Consider the following 23,339-nt stretch of genomic DNA (forward strand, 5'->3'; position numbering starts at 1 on the left):
TATCTATCTATCTATCTATCTATCTATCTATCTATCTATCTATCTGTCTGTCTGTCTGTCTGTCTGTCTGTCTGTCTGTCTGTCTGTCTGTCTGTCTGTCCGTCCGTCCATCTAGGTAGTTAGACATCTTTGAAACCCCTCTCTTTGTCTCTCTCTTTCAAACATTGAAATTTCAACGAGGCATTTCAGTATTGAAAACTGCAGTTTGAAAGTAATATACCATGTGTTTGCACCACGTAAAATATCGAAAACCTCTGTCCTTTAACACTCTAAGGAGCTCATTTACAAGGCCCTAGCGCCACCGGAGTATCACTTGTGCGCTGCTATGGTGGTCCTGTGTCCTGCTGGTCCTGTGCCCTGCACCATTTTTACAAGGTGGCGTCAAGCCAAATTTCATTGCTTAATGCAGCCTGGTAAATAGGGGCAGCGCTGACGCAGTTTTCTGCTGCAAAGGGGCGTGCAATAGGTGTTGCTGTGGGCGTACTCACAAAACACTCATTGCTTTTTGACACTGCCCCTGATTTATGGGAGAGCGTAAACCTGAGGCAGCACCAAAAACTAACACCACCCCAGGGTTGGTGTTAGAGTGGCGCAAAGAGGAGCAAAACTTTTATTTCTCCTTGTTTTTTGCTCTTTCTATGAATGCTGCATTCTGCAGCACACATAGAAGGAGCAAATTGCCATTAATGATTGTTTTTGTGCAGGAAATTGTCCTAAAGCAATCACCGCACAAGGCAGGCATCCTTGCACAAAGGCACCAGGGTGCCTGCGTTGGCGCTAAGTGACTTATTTAGCGCTGGTGCAGGGGAGCACACAAGGATGCACCCTATTCTTGTAAAAATGGTGCATCCTTGCATTCTGAAAATGAAACAGTTTGGTGCAGCAAAATTGCTTGCGACACCATGCTGCACCATTTCCTAGTAATAAACTTTTTCCCATATAAAAAGTGATGCACCAGCAGAACAAAGGGGCTTGTAACTAAGGGCCAGATGTAGGTAAGTACGGGATTGCGACTTACAAATTGCGAGTCGCAATCCCATATGCAGGATGGTGTCCCTGACACCATCTGCGAAGCACAAGGGGGTTGCAAAGACCCACCTCATTAATATTAATGAGGTGGGTCGCAATTTGCGACCCCCTTGCGATTCCCTGCACTCACAGGGATGGTGGCCTGCTGGAGACAGCAGACCACCATGTCTGTGACTGCTTTTTTAATAAAGCAGTTTTTTATTTTTGTATTGCAGCCCGTTTTCCTTAAAGGAAAACGAGTTGCAATACACTCGGGAAAATGAAACCATTTGGTTTACCTTTTTCAGAGCCATTCACAAAGGGGAAGGGGTCCCATAGGGACCCCTTCCCTTTTGCGAATGAGTTAGCACCCACTTCACATGGGTGCTAACTGCGAATTGCTTTGCGACCGCGTTCGCGGTCACAAAGCCATTCTGCATCACGGTACGAATCGCAAATAGGAAGGGGAACACCCCTTCCTATTTGCGATTCGCATTTCCATTTTGCGAGTTGGTACAGACTCGCAAAATGGGAATGTGCATCGCGATGCGCGTTTTGCATGGCGCAAACTGCAAATTTCGCAGTTTGCACGATGCAAAACATTACCTACATCTGGCCCTAAGCCCCTAAATCCTCATATCTTTTCATTGATTGACAAATAATGAATGTTCAATTAGCAAGAATGTAGAACATCAAATATGAGAATTGTACCATCACATGCAACATATATAAGTATGTGAGTAAAACATTCAAATAATATTTAAATTGCACTGTTTTATGCTGGAAAGGCCCACTCCTCAACACTTGAAAAAATGAAATATGCTCTGAATCCTGCATTGTGGCAATGCATTTTAAACATGATAAATGTTGAAATGCAACATGAAATTCTAAACATTCAAAGAAAATGTTATTAATTAAAAACAGTACTCATATACATTCAAATTACTTTTCAATACCCATTGTGATGAAGTTTTGGCTTTTTTGGTAGAACAGAATTGAAATACGTCTTGAATGAATAAACACATGAATGAATCAATCAAATAGATTTGTTGAGTGCAAGTGCTACCCCAAGGGCGACCTGGCACTGTGGATCAGATGAGTAACAGTACAGAGAAGCTATAACTCTCCAACCCCCGCTCCAACGCCAATGACTTCCCACCATCTCAAGACCTCTGTGACTCCCTAGCCTCCTACTTCCACCGCAAGATTACAGACATCCACAACAGCGTCAGCATTCAGACCGCCCCTTCAACCACCAACACCACAGACTCACCACCGACCAGCCTCTTGCTCTCCTGGACACCCGTCAACAACAACGACACCATCGAAATCATGAACACCATCCACTCCGGCTCTCCATGTGACCCCTGTCCTCACCACATCCTCAACAAAGCAAGCTCTGTCATCGCACCCCAACTATGGAAGATCATCAACAGCTCCTTTGAGTCCGCCACCTTCCCAGAGAGCTGGAAACACGCAGAGATCAACGCCCTCCTCAAAAAACCCAAGGCGGACCCAAAGGATCTCAAGAACTTCCGGCCTATCTCCGTGGTCCCCTTTTCGGCAAAAGTCATCGAGAAGGCTGTCAACAGACACCTGGTCCACTTCCTTGAGAAGAACAGCACTCTGAACCTTTCCCAATCCGGATTCCATAGCAACCACAGTACCAAAACTGTCCTCATCGCCACCACCGATGACATCAGAACCATAATGGACAACGGCAAAACAGCGGCCTTCATCCTCCTGGACCTCTCAGCCGTGTTCGACACCGTCTGCCACCACACCCTACGCACACACCTCAGGAATGCAGGAATCCGCGACAGAGCCCTGAACTGGGTCACCTCCTTTCTCACCGGCAGAACCCAGAGAGTCCGCCTCCCCCCATTCCGTTCTGAAGCCACCAAAATCATCTGCGGCGTGCCCCAGGGTTCGTCTCTCAGCCCGACCCTCTTCAACGTCTACATGGCCCTCTCGATAACATTGCCCGATCTCACAACCTCAACATCATCTCATACGCCGACGACACCCAGCTGATCCTCTCCCTCACCAAGGACTCTGCCAAGACCAACCTCCACGAAGGAATGAATGCCATCGCCGAATGGATGAAGAACAGCTGCCTCAAACTCAATTCCGACAAGACGGAAGTCCTCATCTTCGGCTCCGCTCCCGCCGCATGGGATGACTCCTGGTGGCCTGCCACCCTCGGATCCGCTCCGACTCCCACCGATCACGCTCGCAACCTAGGATTCATCTTGGACTCATCATTATCCATGACCCAGCAGGTCAATGCCATCTCCTCATCTGCTTCAACACCCTCCGCATGCTCTGAAAGATATACAAATGGATCCCCACCGAAACCAGAAGAACAGTCACCCAAGACATCCCCCGCCACTGCCACGTCACAGGCCATCTGAGAGACCTGCACTGGCTCCCCGTCAACAAGAGAATCACCTTCAAACTCCACACCGACACTCACATAGCACTGCACAACACTGGGCCAGAATACCTCAACAGATGGCTCTCCTTCTACACCCCAACAGGCAGCTCTGCTCCGCTGACCTCACCCTTGCAACCGTCCCACACATCCGCAGAACTACAACTGGTGGCAGATCATTTTTGCACCTCGCCGTCAAGACTTGGAACACTCTTCCCACCCACCTGTGTCAAACCAAAGACCTCCTTACCTTCAGGAGACTTCTCAAGACCTGGCTGTGCGAGCAGTAGCAGCACCTTCCAACCCCCCCCCCCCCCAAATCAGCGCGTTGAGACCCTCACGGGTGAGTAGTGCACTTTACAAATTCCTTGATTGATTGATTGATTGATAATAGGAAAGTTTTCAGTATTCTGGAAGTTTGTGTAGTCTTTTAAGGAGCAGAGCTTATGGAGGAGAGTTCCAATTTTAGATCACAGGAATCATTAAGAATAACCTAAACACCTAATTCTGCCCATACAAATTTACATGCATATTCATAGCAATATATTTTAATTGGCAGCATATTTTTTACATTCCATTTGTCACATACTTTTACTTTGTCATGTTTAAAACTAAAGGTTACAGGCATAAAGTTTATATTTATTTAATGTCTTAGGTTTAAGACGGTCATCATTCATTTTTTTCTGAATGTAAAAACAATATTACACAAAGGCTAGTTAAACAGCTCACAATGTCTATGTCGTCTTTCTTTGAAAAATGCTCTTGCGATGAACAAGTTACTTACCTTAGGTAATGATCGTTCTGATAGAGAATCTATCTTGCTGCAGATCCCTCACCTTTTCAATCTTCCCCGAGCATCAGACTGGATACGCAAACTTTACTTTTCAGCAGTACCTCGGCACGCTATCAGATGGTGCTGTGCAACTTTCCACTAATGGCGTTCCATTCCAGAAATTACATAAAGAGCCTACATAGGCACCACCTCTGCGTGCTGGTGTCAGTTGCTTTTGAGGCTATTCACTCCCCCAGAGATAGAACCCCAAGAGCAGAGTGGTCATGACCAGTGTGCAGATTTCTAGATTTGAGAACTTATTAATGGATAGATTCCAATCACAGAACGGGAAGGGGGGGGGGGTCGGTGAGGAATCTGCCACTATATAGAATCTACCAGAAAGAGCATTACCGAAAGTAAGTAACTTGTTCTTCTGATACACACTTCTGGCCACAGATTCCTCACTTTTTTAATAGATACCAAAACAGAACCTATTTGGAGGTGGGTCTGTGATTGGTCTCAAACCAGAAAGTCGTGCAAGTCTGATTAGGCACACTGCCCCTCCCACGAACCTCACTGCCTAGAAAAGAATGCGTTGCAAATGTGCGGAGGAAAGCCCATGTAGTTACCTGGCATTGGTGTAGAGCAAGAACTCCATTTGCTTATATAGTGATAGCAGCTTTGTTCCTGGTAGAGTGAGCATGCAGTCTTTCTGGAGGCTGTTTTTTGGCCAGTGCTTAGCAAATCTCAATGTAGAACATGATCTAGCAGGACATGATCTTCTTCTGCACTGCATTTTTTCGCTCCAGCGAACCTCACAAAGAGCTGATCGTCCACCCGGTGTTCCTTAGAACAATCAAGCTAAAAGCTGTGTGTTCTTGGGATTCAAGAGACGGAGCCTCTCCTTCTTATATGGGTAAGGTGGAATATAGAATGTCACCAGGATAATAATTTGGCATGGAATTGCACCAGAACTGTAGGCAGAAATGATGTTTGTGTCTGCAGAACCAGTTTGTCTCGGAAGAAGGTAGATTGGCACAGCAGCTTGAAGCTCACTCACATGCCATGCTGAGGTAATGGTAACGAGGAACACAGTTTTAAAGATAAGGAGCCATAAGGGGCAGCTGTAAACCTCAAACATAGAGCACATGAAATAAGTGAGGAACACATTAAGGGTTCATTGAGGCATTACCAAAGGAGAAGTGGGAAACATATGTTGTAGTACTTTTCATCACAACTGGTGACAACCTAGGAGGGCTCACCTAGCAACGGTAAGAAAGCCAAAAGGGCATAAAGATAACCTCTAACAATGCCCAAAGCAAAGCCTTACCAGGCAAGAGACAAAACAAACAACAGAACATCAACTAACTTAGGGCCTGATGTAGAGTTTGGTGGATGGGTTACTCTGTCACAAACGTGATTGATATCCTATCCACAGTATTACGATGTCCACAGGATATACTGGAATTGTAATAGGATGAATCGGATACCCGTCACATTTGTAATGGAGAAACACAATCTGCCAAACTCCAAATAAGGTCCTTAGTCTGGAGGAGGTCAATCTGGCATGTGCCACTCTATATCACAAATATGTCTCAATGATAGTTGTATACAGTTTCTGCTGAAGGACACCTGGCTGCCAAGATGGCATCAACCACTTCGAGAGGAAGGTGTTCAGCAGTCGCTGCTCAATCTCCAAGAATTAAGGTGGAAATTGCAAAGGCCTGAGAACCTGGATTGGCAGCCTGATTGGAGGACTTATGCTCAAGCTCAGGCATTCTAGCTATGGGCACAATCTCCATGCCCAATCCATAGCGGCTAGCATGACTTGGACCCAGTTGGTCTTGATCTTCTTGAGTGCTCAGGGTGGACATGGTATCACAGGAGAGGCATACAGGTCTCCCAAGTTCCACTTGAGATGGAACACACCTCTGAGTGAGAGAAGCCCTAGGAACTCTAACTCCCAGACATTGAGTGTTCTCAGTGGAAGCAAATAGATCCAGCCAAGGTTCTCCCCATTCATGAAAGAGGCCTTGATCCACCTCCAGGTGTAATTGCCACTCGTGATTCACTAGATGCACCCACCTGGTGGATCGACATCAGGAAAATTCCCTGGTGGTCCAGCCATTTACAGATGCATAGCACCTTCTGTCACAAGGTCCGAGACCCCACCTCGTCCTCTTTGCTTCAATACCACATGGCGATGGTGTTGTCCCTGAACACCTTAACCAACATCATTTTGATAGACAAAATGAAGGCTTTCAGCGCCAAGCCGGTATCCCTCAGATCCAGACAGTTGATGAGGAGCCAAGACACCACTGGAAACCAGAGACCTCTGATCTTCAATCGTAGACCAGCAAACACCACTGCAGGTGTTTCAGAGTCTCCTCTGAAATCTGAAGGTCTTCTGAGGGGTTCTCACAGGGACTTCAGATGCCATTACAGAGCCTGCATATGCCAGCTGACATGCTCAACTAGCAGGATGCAGGAGGCCTCCACCCCAATAGCCTTAGAGTTGACCTTACTGAAATCCAGGACCGAGGCTGAAAAATTGAGACTATAACCCTGAATGTCCTGAACTCTCTTTCCTCAGGGAAAGGCACAAAGTAAAATCATGTCCAAAATGACTCAGATGAAAGGAAGCATCTGAGAAGGACTCAGGTGTGACTTTGACACATTGATAGTGAACCCCAAGGATGTCAGGTTTGCCATAGTCTGTAGGTAGTTGACGACTGTCAGGAATGAGCCCGGCTTCAGCAACCTTCATCAAGGTAGGGGAAGAGTGGTATGCTGCCCTCCATAGGTGTGCTGCCACCACGGCCATCACTTTTGTGAACACCCAAGGAGTACTGGGGAGAACAAAGGCGAGCACAGCAAACTGAAATTGTACCTATCTCCCTACAAACTACAGTTAGCACCGGTGGGCAAGCAGTATAGTTATATATAAATAAATAGGCGTCCTGCAGGTCAAAGGCCACCATGCAGACTCCAGGGTTGAAGGGAGAAAAGACCTGGACTAGGGTGAGCATTTTGAATTTCTCTCTCAGAAGAAAGGCATTAAGAAGGTGTAGGTCTAAAGTAGGGGACAATCCTCCATTTTGGGAAACAGCCTTTATCATGAAGGCTGAAGAATGAGAAGCCTTCACAACGAAGGCTTTATAACGAAAATGCCTTTACAATGAAAGGCTTTTAGAACAAAATGTTTTACAATGATTATGCATTTACAATGGATGCCTTTTACAACGGAAATAGTGAGAAATGTAAGCATATTGCAGGTAAGTAAACAGCTTTTACATATATTTATGTTTATATATATATATTTATATATATATATATATATTTTTTTTTAAATATGTGTGTATAATTTTGTAAATATATATATACATATATATGTTTATATTATTTTTAGGTTTTAGGGTAGGTCTGGGATTTTGGATGGTAAGGGAACTTTTAGAGCTCAGGGTGGCTATAGGTTTTTGGGTGGTAAGGGAATTTTTAGGGTTTAGGGTGGGTATAGGTTTTTGGGTGGTAAAGGTATCTTTAGAGTTTACAGTGGGTATATGTTTTTGAGCAGTAATGGGAATTTTTGTAGGGTTTAAGATGAGTATAGGTTTGGGGTGGTAAGGGACATTTTAGGGTTTACGGTGGGTATAGGTTTTTGGGTGATAAGGAAATTTAGGTTTTATGGTGGATATGGGTTTTGGGTGGTAATGGGGCTTTTAGTGTTTAGAGTGGGTATAGGTTTTGGGTGGTTAGGGGATTTTTAGGTTTTAGGGAGGGTATAGGTTTTTGGGTGGTAGGGGAATTTTTATGGTTTAGAGTGGGTGTATGTTTTTGGGTGGTGAGGCAATTTTTAGCATTTAGGGTGGGTATACGTTTTTGGGTGGTAGGTGAATTTTTAGGGTTTAGGTTGGATATAGGTTTGGGTGGTTAGGGAAATTTTAGGGATTAGGGTGGGTATAGGTTTTTGGGTGGTGAGGGACTTTCAGGAATTAGGGTGGTTATGGATTTTTGTGGGTGGTAAGGGAATTATGGGGTGGGAAAGGATTTTTTAGGGATATATGTGTGTGTATATATATATATACTGTATTTATATATATATCTTTTCAAATGATGCCTTTCCACAAAAAACGTAAGTATAAATTCATTTTATACATATATATATATATATATATATATATATATATATATATATATATATATATATATATATATATATATATGTATAAAATGTGTTTATATTTACTTGTTAAATACTTACATTTCATGGTAAAGGCTTTCGTTCTAAAGGCATATTAGTTGTAAAAAATCTTGTTGCAAAAGCCTTTCATTGTAAACGCATTTTCGTTGCAACTCTTGTGTTACAAAGCCATATGTTCTAATGGCATTCGGTATTCCATCATACATCCCTTCATCTTTCTTGGGCACCTGAAAGTAGCTGGAGTAGTACTCACATTCCTCTTCTCACACTGGCACCCTTTTGACAGCCTCTTTAGCTAAAAAGGCTTGCAGTTCCTCCCTCAAAATGGAGCAATGGCCATCTGTCAGTCACTGGGGTTGATAGTAGAAGGTGTGGTGGAGTAGAGAGGAGGTAAGGCATAGCTCCTGCAAACAATCTGTAGAACCCACCTGTCCAATATTATTACCTGCCAACCCAAGAAGTATCTGTGGGTTGTACCTCCCACTGGGTGGCTGTGTTCTTTTAAGGGCACTCTAAAGTGGTTTGGTGTGGAGTTGCAGGGGGAGGGGTAGACTGAGAAGCCCTTTGGCCTTGGCCGCGAGGGCCGTGGCCACTACAATGTGAACTGTGGAACTGCTAGGTTCCCTGTTGAGGCGGAACAGTTTGGTGGAATGGGGTACCTCAGCCAAATCCAAGAAAGGAGCAGTAGAATTGTTACAGTTGGGGAGGTAGTGCAGACAGACCCAGAGAGCGTGTGGTAGCCCTGCTCTCTTTAAAAAACTGTAGAGTAGAATCAGCCTTGTCCCCAAACAGGCAAGTCCTGTCATGTTGATCAGGGAGACTGGACATTACCTGAGAACCAAGTCGGTTGGAGCCATTGCTGTGAATGGCAAAACTGGTGCTAATGACCTGCCAGAAGGAATCGGTGGTGTCCAAGTCTTTAATTGATTAAACTAAACAAGCCAGAGATCTTCAAGCACACCAAGGAGGACCTGTGCCACTGAGTCCCAAAAAGCACTCAGTAACTGATAAAAGTAGCAGGCTGGTATAGGTACTTGTTTCCCAAATGTTTCCACCTGCTTAGATTCCCTGTTGGGGGAAGTGGTAGGGAAGGTGTTGAACCTGCTCGTGGAGGGCTGAGCCACTAGGCTTTCCGGAGAAGGGTGCTGCAATAGAAAAGTAGAGTCCTCTGTAGCAGGGCGATAGCACCTGGCAATTTGTTGATTGACTGGGGAGGCTAGAACAAGATTTGGCCCAAGCTCCCAATAAGGTATCCATTAGTGCCCAATTAAATGGAAGAAGTAGCTCAGGAAAAGATGCCCTAGGTAGAGAACTGTCAATACACTGGTCTTAACAGGTGGGAGCTGGAAATCTAGAACTTAGGCCGGCCTACGTATTACCAAGGAAGTGTGTTTCTATGTGGCCAGTCCAGGGAGTGAGAGTAGGCCTTTTGCTGGGGAGGTCAGCATGCTCCAATAAGGCAGCACTCCAATTATCATCCTGGTAGGGTTGAGCAAACTTAACACCCCGGTAATATTTATTGTCTCCGTCTGTACCGAAAAGGGAATGTAGAGTGTGTGTTCTCTATCGCAGAGACAGTAATTCAAGAGGGGGAAGTGGCACCTCGGACGGTATCCAACATTACTTCCGTCAAAGTCAGACCAGCACTGATTCAGCATCAAATAGAACTATTTGGATCCCCTCTTCTGATATCAATTGCGTTGGCATCGGTGTCAAAATGCCCAGGGCTGGCTAAAGAAATGGCTTTCCTAACTCTTGCTTGTCTCTAGCTAAGTCACCTACCTTGTATGTCTAGCACTGGGAAACCTTGCGGGGTAGCTGTGCGATTTGTAACTCCATATATTAATATTAATGATAATCACAATAATAATAGTTGGTGTTGCCGAAAGACCGGTTGGGACTGGAGCCGGAGCCAAGACTGGCTCAGGGGGTCAAGTTGGTGCTAAGGGTGAACCTGCCAGCTGTACTCCAGATGGAGGGTCTCTGGAACAGCTTTGTCAGTTCCTGGAATGGGACCAGGATCAAACTATTGTTGCACACAGTGACTTGGAGCGGTCCAGGTGAGGAGTCCTTTTATGCTTGGTAATATAAAGTTTTGCCTCACAGTCTCTAGTGGTCTATGGATTTATTGACATGCAGTCACTCCAGGCCTTGAAACCGTGGCTTGACCCCAGACACCACAGGCATATCTGGTGGGAATCTGTCTAAGATCTTTGTTTGTGGCAGTCCCTAAAGGGTTAAAAACCTGTTAATTTCAGGAATGACATCCCATGCACACTGGGGAAACATTTCAAGGTAAATGTCTCTAAGAGTCTCTAAGGGAGCTCCAAGTCCACCTCTGTTGGCACAGTAAGAAAGGAACTGATATTAGAGCATTTGGATGGCGTCTATATAGGCTCTGCACATCCTTTCCAGAGTAGAATGGCATCTGTGTGGTGCTATCCGATGGATCACCAAGGTACTGGCGAAAAGTTTCTTGATCCAGTCTGATACCTGGGGAATACTTAAAAGGTCATGAATCTGCAGCTAGAAGTCTCTTTTAGAAATATGTCTATGGTCATTCATTCAATGTTAAATTGAATATGGATGGAATGACAGTGTCATGATCGAGTTCTCGCAAAATCTCAACATTGCTTAGCTGAAGAGATCATTATTAAGTCTAGATCATATGGCATGTTGCATGGTTATTCATTTTGCATTCTTCAAAGATTAGCACTTTGGAATATTGACCGTTTTTGCTATATTTAATTAATAGCAAATTCCCAGTGATACAGTTTTGTGTTTTTATGTGAGTTACAAATGTATTACATTCCAAAGAAAATATCGTTTCATATGTATCAAATGCTGTGAGTGACAATTCAGTAGTTAACACATTGGTGTTTTATTATCCGTGTTCTAAATGCAATACTGTAATAGATGTGTATACTGCATTATAGGTATTTGTTCAAAATAATCAAATTTAGTTGTTGGCTCATCACATGAATAACTGAGCTTTTCAATTGTGACACAGGTCTAGTTTGATTGCTTTTTCTAAGTGTTTAAGTTGAATTTGTAATAAAAATCACTTAGAAATTACTTGCATTTTCTTAACATTTTATTGTGAGGGTGAGGATAGGATCCTTGGGAGTATTTGTGTGCAATGGTAGGGAAGATGATTAATATTTAATACTTGCATTCATTCTTAATACTGTGGTGGATCAATTACTTAATTATGTGAAATACGTCCCTGCTATTTTTTCATCGTGATTTAGAAGCACATGGTTGTGTCAATAACCAGGGCAGGCTTTAGGGGGATGCTGCCGGTGCACACCCACTGGCCGCTGACCTAGAAGAGGGGCATTGTGTTTAGAAATAAGTTACGATTTAAAAGCACCTGATGTAGAGTTCCTTGTGCGTCCAGGTTTAAAGCAGAAATAAAAATGTCAAGATAACTCTTGTGATTATTGTTCCTGCTAGAGAGAGACAGATTGGAGTTTTGTCTTGTGGCAGTTTTGATTTGTCATAAAGTAGCTCAGAGGGTTAATATGCCTTCTGCAAAGAACAGATCTGTATTTTATGTGAATAAATGAGTGGATTAGCAAAGCCAGCCTTTAGCAGCATTTTAAAAAGAATGAAATGTATGTGAGAGAGGAACTATGGAGATATGAGGGGCACTTTTGCCGGGTGGTAGTGATGGAATCCAAGGAGGAGATCACGGGGGTGCCAAAAAAGATTGTCGCACCAGGGGCCACCGGCGCTAAAGTCGACCCTGTCAACAACAAATGGTAATATTTTCAAATATGTGATTAACGTTACTTAATACATGTTCCTCATAATCAGCTGTAGGTGATCATGGTTATGCCAATAACTAAACCAAAGGTAATGTGGCGAAGAAGGATTCAGTGCCTCACACTACAAAACAAGAAGTGTAATTGAACAAGTACGAACCTAAAGATAGTGCTCATAAATGCTCTTTGTGAATTCCTACAGTCGTAAACATAGAAGTTTGGTCTAAGTTTAGACCAAACGTCTAAGTTTACCTTTGTTAATCGGGCCTATTGTAATAGGCACTTCAGTAAAGTGCCTACAACTCCTACAGCTACAACAATGCAGACACATAGCAAGATTATCTTAATTTAGCAATATAAATATTAGTATTTAATCAAGAGGTGGAAGTCTTCAGCTAATAAAAATAACTGCCATGCATGCTGGGCGCTGGTAGTAGGAAAGATGACTTTCTTTGCCACCTGGGAATTGAAGTACGATGACCCGTTGAAAAAAAGTAACCCACTCTCATAGATATCAAGAAAAAGTTTCATAATTGGATGCAAAATGTGTGCCCCTCTCCTAGACAAAATGACATTGAGGTATCATGTGGCTTTTTACTGTGCTGAAGGTGTTTTAGTGTAAAATTATGAATTTATTAAACAGACCAAATTTGCTAGTGGTCATCTGATTCAAAATATTTTTTTCTCTGTATTGATAATCACCTATTATTATATTTTTAAATATTGAGCATGTGTATTATGTAATTTACAATGGTATGAAAATAATTTTACAGTTAGACATAAAAGTGCTGTCTTAAAGAATGTGATTCCCAAAAAACTATTATTGAGCCAAACTGTGCTGGGGGTGAACGTTATGACTTTTGCTTACTGGAAGATAATGTCATGTGTGTTTAACAGTAATTTAAACCATACTACAGTGGAACAATCTCAAGCCCAAGCAGCAGAAAATGTAAGTATTTTTTCCATATAGTAGACAAAAGTAATTAATATTTTATGAAACACGCGCAAAATCTAGAAACCATTGTGTCAGACATCACATATTAACTTTTACATATGTTTGATACTGGCACATAAATACTATGTGCTACCCGAGGTGGACATATCTAAAAAAATATACACAGTGACACAAACATATGCCTAAAGTTTTTAATGTAATGGACAGCATTTGAAGTTTCCTATTGTTTATATCATGTCATTAATACAACTTTAAAACGTCTTGATTGCCTAGTGATTTTCAAGGTTTGCATGTATTGCCATTGACTTTAAACAACATCCTCCAATACTCTGCCGGAATGCTTATTTTTAAACACTGGAACGAAATAAATACCTTCAGATAGTCAGCACATTTACAGAGGCATTTCCGTTGGGTCAGTGACATCCTGCTCTGTATCCTTACTTTAACCCATAAAAATGGTATCCGCCTGTTGCCAGAAATATAGCATATCGTCTGCCAGATTTTCATAATCTTAACGAACAGAGACCACGTCAATCTCGTATCACTTTTGAGTGATTTTAACAGGTAGAAAAATCATATTTTTGATGAAGCCTCACCAAACACACATGGGCTATGGATACAAATATGTTGCATTTATATCACAATTTTTTAGTGATGAATCTGTCACCTTACAAATGTGCATAAATGGTTGAATGTATAAGAAATATATTTACAAGTCGTAATTAAGTTATGTATCATGTAAGAGAGTTTCAGGATAAAAAGCTCTGGAGTTACAAGTTAGAGAATGGTTAATGGTCCAAGACTGTGATAAACATCGCATTTCACCACTGGTCTCCTAGAGCATAATCTTCTGAGTCCAAAAGCGAATAACAGTCACAACCCTTAATCAACTAACCTTCAGGATAGGAAAGTCAATTAATTCAAGTGTACTTACCGAGGCGTTGCGTTGTTAGACACTGAAAACTCGGTCATAAAATCTGTGTTCAGCTAGTATTTTTACTCATAATAAAAATAGAGCTCTACGTTCAAAACACAACACATTACTGTACATGATCATGAGAGGTCTATTACATTGGTACAACAAAATATTAATTTACAAGTATGGTTACTTTGAAGGCAGCCTAGGCTAGACCTGTAGGACATGTACTAAGTCATAGTTCATTGCATTACAGACATCATCCCTTTTAGAATAGTTGGGGGTAGTGTTTGTGTGTGTGCTCCTGTGGGCCCAGATAATCGATTTCCAGGAGTGTGGATCTCTCATTTTCTAACTCACTGTTTATTCTCGCTCTTGGTGTTGGGCTTCAACATTGTCTTTCTATCCTTTGTTGTTTGTCAGTGTAGTTCATGCTAGACCTGTAGCTGCTTGCCAGGCGTGGGTGCAGCGCCATTCTGTGTGTTGTGTTTAGTTAAGTATTTCCTTGACTTTGCCACAGCGCAGACATCCTTGACGCAGTCCTCGTTGAGTGCGTGTGCAGTTAGTATGGTCAGGTTAGCCTGGCCAGTACTGGTCATAGGGAGGCTAAGCTCAGGTCATAACACTTGGGGTAGAATGAAAATCCTTTCTATCATATCTTCCTTGGGCACACCTACACTCAAAGGCACAACATACAAACAAACCTAGCATTCATCCCAAGTAGCGGCAGTGATGGTGAGATATTGATTGATGTCTACTCAAAACAGAATAAACACATTCCTTCCCGCCACAGTACTTCATCCATCCCTCTCCTCTTCCTCACAAGTTGCTTCTACCATAGTTTTTGTCATGCAGTCTCAGCAGGACAGTGGAATGGAGAGGTAGTCTGACCCAAAACAGAAAGCACAAAAGACAGACTTCGACACTTAACCAGCACTTAAGCCGGCGTGTGCAACATTTCTGGTAAAGAAAGAAGCAGGAAGGGGGCAGTGTTCTTACCGACAGAACAAAGGGGACAGTTTCCTCCCATCCTCCACGCCTTCAAGTTGGTTCTATTTAAGAGCCCCTCGGAATTACTGACGAGGACACTGATGTGGGGCTCTTTCTCAAAAAGGTCACCTTAGATTCCACGTCAGTGCAGCCATGTTTTCAGGCGTGTCGTTAGCCACTTGTAAGACACACTTAATCCACAGCCTACTGTACACACATCTGCGTCATCTTTATCACATATAGATAGCACAACAGACACAGTAACAGAGGAATGGAAGAGTAATTTAAAGAATATAGGAGAGGACACGAGGACACTCTTTTTGATACCGAAGGCATACTTTCACAATGACATATGCTGTTGCAGTCACTGCCTGTTCCCCAGAGCCCTCTGTGCTGATGGTACGGAGGACCTGTGAATGAAGGTGCACATGGTGTGGCCCAAATCTCCACGTGAAAGACCAGTAGAGGAACAAAATCAGCGCAGCAACACTTATTTCCAGAGGTTATTTCACAAATCACTGTAATTCATGTTATTTCCCTGCCTGTAGGTTTAGCAGGATGCCGAATAATGGTAACTCCTGGGCGGGGAAATGAAGGGTGGGAATCCTATACACTTCTTTCCTCGTTGTATCCGTCAGTATTCAGGTAAGTATCAAACGGTTCTTAGTTAAAAAAAAAAGAAAATATATTTGAGTAACATGTTTGCTTTGATGATTCAAAAATATAGCTTACAAGATTATGACAATTAAGCACTTTATTGCACCTCAAGTGAGCCTCTTAATTTGTTTTATCATCTCAGGTACCTCAACTTGAGGAAGTGAAGAACGACACTATAATCAAGAGATATATGGATAGGGTCGTTATGCAATAACTCTTCAACATTAACTAAGTGCTTTGCAAAGATTGTGATTAAAATGGATATACACCATTTCAAAGCGCAGTTGTGTGTATTCACGTGTGTTTGTAGCACATATTTTTTTATTTTTTTTATGTGGATTTACTAAAGAAATGTCGTCTTCTGGAACCTCACTAACCCATACATCTTGACGAATCATGTACATTCATGAATCGTATCTGTAGAAGAATGTTTTTTAGACAAAAAAATCAAAGTATGGCTACACGAATGACACATTCACTTGCTTTTTATCTGACAATAATCCTGTACTTTGTATCTTACTGTCATCTAATAAACACTGTGACTAGTCACAAACATAATTTTTTTATTGATTCAAACATCAGTTCTGTAATAGTGGGTGTTTAATATTACGTGACTGAAATATTCTCAGCAAACTGAATATTGTCCTGATGCCACTCTGGAATGTATGACTCCAGTTATGTTAACACATTGTGATTCCAAATCATGGAAGCCACTCAGATAGGCAGTTATATAAACATATTACCAGGTGAACAAGTTACTTACCTTCAATAATGAATTATCTGGTAGAGACAATATCTAGTCACAGCTTCCTTACCTATGAAGTTCCCAGGTGTTAGACTGGATTCTGAAGATTTTTCGTGAGCATTACCCATGCGTGCCAGTAGGTGGCTTAGTTTGGTTCCGTGCGGCATCAATGGCGTTGTACGCACTGGAAGTGATGTCGCGGTCACCTATATATGCGCTACCTCAGCACACAGACGTCAGTAACTTTTAACAACTTTTCACTCTACAAGCACAGAGCCATGAAGTGCACTGACATTAGTGTGTCCAAATTAGGGCCCTGAAGGCGATGATCCCTAACCCTAGAAATCTGTCTGCAGGCGGGGAGGAATGTGTGGGTGGGTAAGGAATCTGTGGCTAGATTTTATCTGTAGCAGATAATTCATTACCGAAGTTAAGTAACTTGTTCATCCGATAGAGAAATCTAGCTGCAGATTCCTTACCTTTGGATAGATATCCAAGCAATACCATCCCCGGTGGAGGGTGAGGACTAATTTTCTAAATTAGAAAGTCCGAATGGGTGACATGCCCATCCCTGCGGACCTGACTGGCCAGGGATGACCATGTTACTGCCTCGCAGATGTCCAGGACTGTGACTCCACGTGCTAATGTAGTGTTCACAGCTTTTCCTCTGCTGGAATGAGCCCTCAAGTTTTCACAAGGCTGCTTTTTAGCCAAAGAGTATCAGATCTTTATACAGAGATGACCCAGTGTGAAATAGTTTGCTCTGTACTGCCCGACCCTTCTTTGTTCCAACATGCCCGCAAAGAGTGGGTCATCCACCCCAAACTCTTTTGTGTAGTCAAGGTAGAACAACATTCTTTTTGGGTCCACAAGGTGGAGTCACTCCTCTTCATTAGTGGGATGTGAAGGAGAATAAAAGGTGGTTAGGGTGGCTGACTGACCCACATGGAATGGAGTCACCACTCTCAGGAGGAAAGAGGCCTTAGTGCAAAGCACCAGTTTGTCTGGGAAAACAGACGGGAATGGAGGCTTGGATGACAAAGCCTACAGCTCACTCACCCTCTGGGCAGATGTTATTGCCACTTGAAAAGCTGTTCTGATGGTAAGCAGCCAGAGGGGACAATTATGCAGAGGCTCAAAAGGAGCACACATTAGGTAGGTGAGAACCGAATTGAGGTCCCACTGTGGCATTATGAAGGGTGGAGGGGGAAACACATGTATGAGTCCTTTTAGGAATCAATTTACACTAGAGGACTTAAAGAGAGAGGATAGGTCAGGCAGCCACTGGAAGGCAGACAGAGCAGAAAGGTAACCCTTAAGAGTACCCAGAGCAAAGCCCTGCTGGGTAAGGGTAAAAATGAAGAGAAGAATATCAGAGAGAGAGAGGCAGAAAGAGGGTTGATATACTTTTCTTTAAAATAATTTACACATTTTTGGCAGGAACACACCATCTTGGTGAAGGGACACCTGGCTGCCAGAATAATATTGCAGACCGCTGTCTGCTGTCAACTGTCACTGCCCAATTTTTACACAAGAAGGTGGAGTTGACAGGCTTGGGTGGGGGACCCTCCTCTGCTGTTGTGACAGAAGATCCACCCGAAGGGGCAGCCTGATCGCAAGATTGATGCTCATGTTCAGAAGCTCGGAATACCAGACTCTCCATGCCCTTTCCAGAGCCACAAGGATGACTTGGGCCAGGTTGTTCTTGATCTTCTTGAGAACTCTGGCCAGAAGTGGTATGGCCCAAAAGGCATACAGGAGGCCTGAACTCCACTCAAGGCAAAAAGCATCTCCAAGCATGAGTCACCTTAGAAACTCCCATGTGCAGACCCACTGACATTGCGCATTCCCTTCGGAAGTAAACAGATCTAACAAAAGCTTTCCAAACTTCTGAAAGAGCCCATTCATCACCTCCAAGTGGAGACACCACTCATTATCCGCTACGCATTAATGGCTGAGTTTGTCCACCCTGGCGTTCAGAGAACCTGACAGGCATTGAACCACCAGGATTATGCCCTGCTGTTCCAGCAACACCCAGAGGTACAAGGCCTCTTAGCAAAGGGTCCATGATTCCACCCTGTGAGAAGCTGGCCCTCTATGTAGTTTGCAAAACAAGGCACACTGTGCAGAAGGTCCGGCAGCAACACATTGGTTTACAGAGGTAAAAACTAGACTACCTAATTCTCTAATTTTGATGGTAGCTTGGTTGAGCTGTTAGGCTAATCTTGAAGAAATGCAAAGCATTTGTTGTACTCACAGTATCAATAAATCAAGACACACACTCAAAAGAATAACTCGAGACCAATTTACAAAAATACTTCAGATTTTTATGAAAATTTTAAGACCAAGATCATCAAAATTAGGTAAGTATTTTTTAAGTTATGAATTTTTGAAGTTTAACAAAACTAGTCTTTTTGTGCGTAATTACACACCATGGGAATCAATGGTGGATATGCTTTAAAATTACATATGAATTCAGGCAGTGCGTTTACCAAGTTTTCCTTTCACAAGTAAATTCAGGTGATTGATGACCACTATTGGTCAGCTGCAGAAGTTCGGGTGGCTCCCAGTTCTGGCAGAAGCCATGAGAATTGGTCTTTGGAGGTGGTGCCAGGCCACTGCGAGGGGCCACTTGGAAAAGCGCTTCACAGGTGGACTTAACTGTAAGTCCGGTGGGTCCCCTTGGAGTGTCAAGGTTGCAAGGGTTCGTGGATTTTCGGTGCAGGGCACAGGGGGGCCATTTGCCGAGCGAATCAGTGAGCCAGGAGCTGTGCGCAAAGATGTCCTTTGGAAGCAGGAGGTAGGCGCTTTGAGGGTTACTTACAGGTCAGCAGGGGCACCCTGGTGGGAGGTCCTGGTGTTTTCCGAAGACCCTCGACTGGGGCTTCCTCCTGGTCCTTTTATAGTCCAAAGTGGACTATCCATCTTGGTGCCCCACGTGAATTGACTACCCAGGGCAATGGTACAGTTCGGCTGGAGGGTGCAGTGATACCAAACTTGGCACACTTGTAGGATTTGTCCTCACGGTCAGTCTAGTGGAGCTTGATCTGGCTGCGGTGTCTGGTTCAGCAGTAAGCAGCCATTTGGTGAAGTGGACAGCACTGGCTTGTTGGTCCCTTGTGGTTATTGAGTGATGCTTTCACTCTGAAAGGCGATCTTTGTAGATTTTTGAAGTGGGGAAGTCCTCTGGGGGTTTCTAGAGTCTGTCCGATGTCCAAGCAACCCCTCAGCAGAAATTGTTGAGTTCTGGATGCAGCAGACACCTTTTCTTTGTGCAGCAGGTCTTCAGTTCTCAAGCCTTGGGTCTTTTTTGTTGCTGGTCTTCCTGTATCCCAGAATGTGAATTCTTGGTTTAGAGATGCACACTAATTATTGTATCTAGTGGGCATTTTAGGGGGTACTAAGTAGTGACTAATGAGTCATCTACATTAGGGTGGCTACACCACTAAGTGACCACTTCCTATGGGCAGAGGTCACTTTCCTACACCTGATTGGCTACTTTCCATCCATGCAAGATGGAGGAAAATGAAATAGTGAGGTCACCTCATGTGCAACATCATAGGGGCGGTGCAACAGGGGCTGACCACTCCTCTTGTCCTTTGTGTGTTTTCCCACTGTTGCTCATACCAAAAGTAGTGGTATGCAATGGGGGAGGCCACCTGCTGCTAGCAGCAGGCTTGGGGGTCAAGTTTCAAGGGTGGTAAGCCCTTTGAAACTCTTAGGCAGGGCTGTGCACATTTCTGGGGGAGGTGGGGTAGCACCTCTGCCCAGGAAGGGCTTTTGTTCTCTGGCCCCAGAGAGCACTCGCTCTCTCCTCAGGGGTCCAGAATCCTGTCTGGTGGCAGCAGGCTGGTTGGGACCAGCCAGCAACCATGCCAGGGTAGTTAGCTTTTGCAGGGGGCACTACTAAGGTAACCCCTGGGTACATTGTAAAATAAATCCAATACTGGTGCCAGTTTGGATTTATCATTCTGAGTTGTTTGATACCAAACAACCCAGGGTTCAGAGTAGCCATCATGAGGCTGAGAAACTCGTACATACCAGTGTCCAGCACATGCATTTAAAATGGCTGATCTGTTCACTTACAATGTCCCAGGTTCGGCAAGGACACGGTAGGGGCATATTGCTCATGCAGCTATGCCCTCACATACATTATAGTGCATCCTGCCTTAGGGCTAGAAGGCCTCCCAGAAGGCTGACTTACCTATATTGCATGCAGTGTATAGCAGACAGGGCACACAGGCTGTGTGCCATGACGAGTTTACATTTTGGGATTGCACCAGGACACTCAGCCTGCAACGGCAGTGCTGGGTGCATCTGAATGCTTGGCCCTTGAGGATGGCACAATATGTGCTGCTGCTGTCAGGGGCCTACCCTTAGTACCCCATCTCCTGGGTACCATTTACTAGGGACATATAGTGGCAGCTAAAGGTGTTGGCAATTGTATCAATACCTTTGGCATTTTAGGGAAAGAGCACTGGCACTGAGGACTCCAGTGCATCCAGTATAGAGGCCGAAACACTGGTATCATAGTTCAAATATCCTGGACCCGTTGCTTGGGAGGATAAGCCGAAACTGCACTGTGCCCAGAACAGCTCCGATGAACGGGAGCTTCTGAGAAGGAGTCAGGTGTGACTTCGCCACAACCCTAGCGAATGCAGGAGGTCTGCAATAGTCTGGAGGTGGAAGACGACAGTGGGAGCCTTCAGCAGCAAGTTGTTGAGACAGGGAAGACTGAAACCCCTAATCTCTGCAAGTGAGTTGCAACCACTGCCATCACCTTGATGAACACCCGAGGGGGACTTGTAAGGGCAAAAGGGAGCACAGCGAACGGAAAGTGCTTGTGACCTACCTTGAACCACAGGTAACATCTGTGGGCAGGCAGGATGGGAATATGGGAATACACATCCTGCAAGTCCAACGTTACCATCCAGTCTCCTTGGTCAGACGAGAACTGAGCCAAAGTGAGCATCATTAATTTTTCCTTTTTGAGGAAGTGATTGAGGGCTCCAAGGTCTAACATAGGCCTCTATGGCTCCCTTGGCCAAGAGAGACAGGACTTTCCTCATGGATTAACAAAAGATGGCCCTCTGTCAACCAATCCTGTGCTGGAGGTATGGGAGAGAGGGGACTCAAAGGGGAAGGAGTAGCCCCTCCCAATAATCTGTAAAACCCACCTGTCTGATTTAATAGACTGCCATGGGATGGAAATGATGGCACATTGTCCCACCAACTGTAAACCCATGATCTTTTAGGGTCAGATGAGGAGGGCTTAGCGGCTGCAGCTGTCGGTGATGCTGGTGGTGGCCGACCTCTGGCTACCTGACCCGCATGGTCAGAATGCACCATACCTGCACCCACACAAAGCTTGGGAAGCTTGCGCAGAATGGTGACTGACATAGGGTTAGTGCTGTGGCATGCTCCTTCCGTATCCATGACAGGGGTGGAAAGCAGACTGGGGACGTGTGGTTACTGAGAGCCCCAAGGAATTTGCCTTAGCCTGCGAGTACTTAAATCGCGCCAGCGCTGAGTCTGCCTCCTCTCCTAAGAAATGAGCACCATCGAAGGGCATGTCCATAACGCTTGCCTGGACATCCTCTGAAAAGCCAGATGTCTTCACCTAGGCATGACATAGAAGTGCCACCATCAAAGAAACCGATCTGCCCACCGTGTAAGTCATATCCAAACTACACATCATGGAGAACCTAGCTGCATCTCTCCCATCCTTGACCGTTTAGGAGAGAAAGGCACAGGGTTTCTCTGGGACCTGCGGTAGCATTTGCGCAACCATGTCCCACAGTGTGTGGGAGTATCAGGCTAGGCTGGTGGAAGAAAACATTTTCTTGCCTAAGGCATCTAGGGCCAGATCTATCCTTTTTTAAATTGCTATTACCTAATTGTGATTCCCTGTGAATTGAAATTATTAATCACAATTCTAATGTATGAAATTTATGGAGTTTTATTTTGCTTTTCCTAATGGGTTGCAAAGCAACCTACCTCATTAATATTCATGAGGTTGGTCGCAATTTGCGACCCATTAGGAAACGCTAATATCAGAGGGATGGTGGCCTGCTGGGCTCAGCAGACCACCATGCCTGTGATTGCTTTTAAATAAAGCAATCTTTTTTTTTTTTAAATGCATCCTGTTTTCCTTAAAGGAAAATCGGATGCATTTAAAAAATAAAAATTAAAAGTTTTCTTTTCATGTTTTAAGAGTAGGCAGTGGCCCGTGGGACCACTGCCTGCTCTTAAAAAATGTTTTTGCATGCATTCACAAAGGGGAAAGGGTCCCTTAGGGACCCCTTCCCGTTTGCAAATGATTTACCACCTACTTGAAATAGGTGGTAAAATGCAAATGTTTTGTGACCACATTTCAGTCACAAAACATTCCTGCATATCACTGAGATTGGGTATTAGGAAGGGATGCTCGTGACACCCCCTTTCCTAATGCTGAATTGGTATGTAGTCTCAATTCCAATTTGTGTTTCGGTAACAAGTTACCGAATCACAAATTGGAATTCATACATACCAAAATACATTTTTGGGTCGGAATGGCCCCTAGCCTCTTGGATTTCCTGTCTGGGGGAGCGACAGGGAAAGCGCCATGGGAAGTGGAAGAGTGGACTACCAGGCTTTCCAGAGTGGGGTAATGGGTGAGGAAAGATGGGTCTCCTTGGGTGGGGATGATGGTGATGGGCAAGTGTCCTGTTCACAGGAGCCCCTGTGCTGGGCATGGACAAGGTTCCCAGCAGAACATCTGTAAGTGCTTCTTTTTAAAGGAGAGCAGAGGTTCAGAAGAGTAAGCTCCGGGCTGAAGCACTTCCATCAAGATGTTAGTCTTGACTGCCACCAAGGGTAGCACGAGATCGAGGACCTCAGCTGCCCTCTTCACCA

This window comes from Pleurodeles waltl, chromosome 8, assembly GCF_031143425.1.
Source record: "Pleurodeles waltl isolate 20211129_DDA chromosome 8, aPleWal1.hap1.20221129, whole genome shotgun sequence".
NCBI lineage: Eukaryota > Metazoa > Chordata > Amphibia > Caudata > Salamandridae > Pleurodeles > Pleurodeles waltl.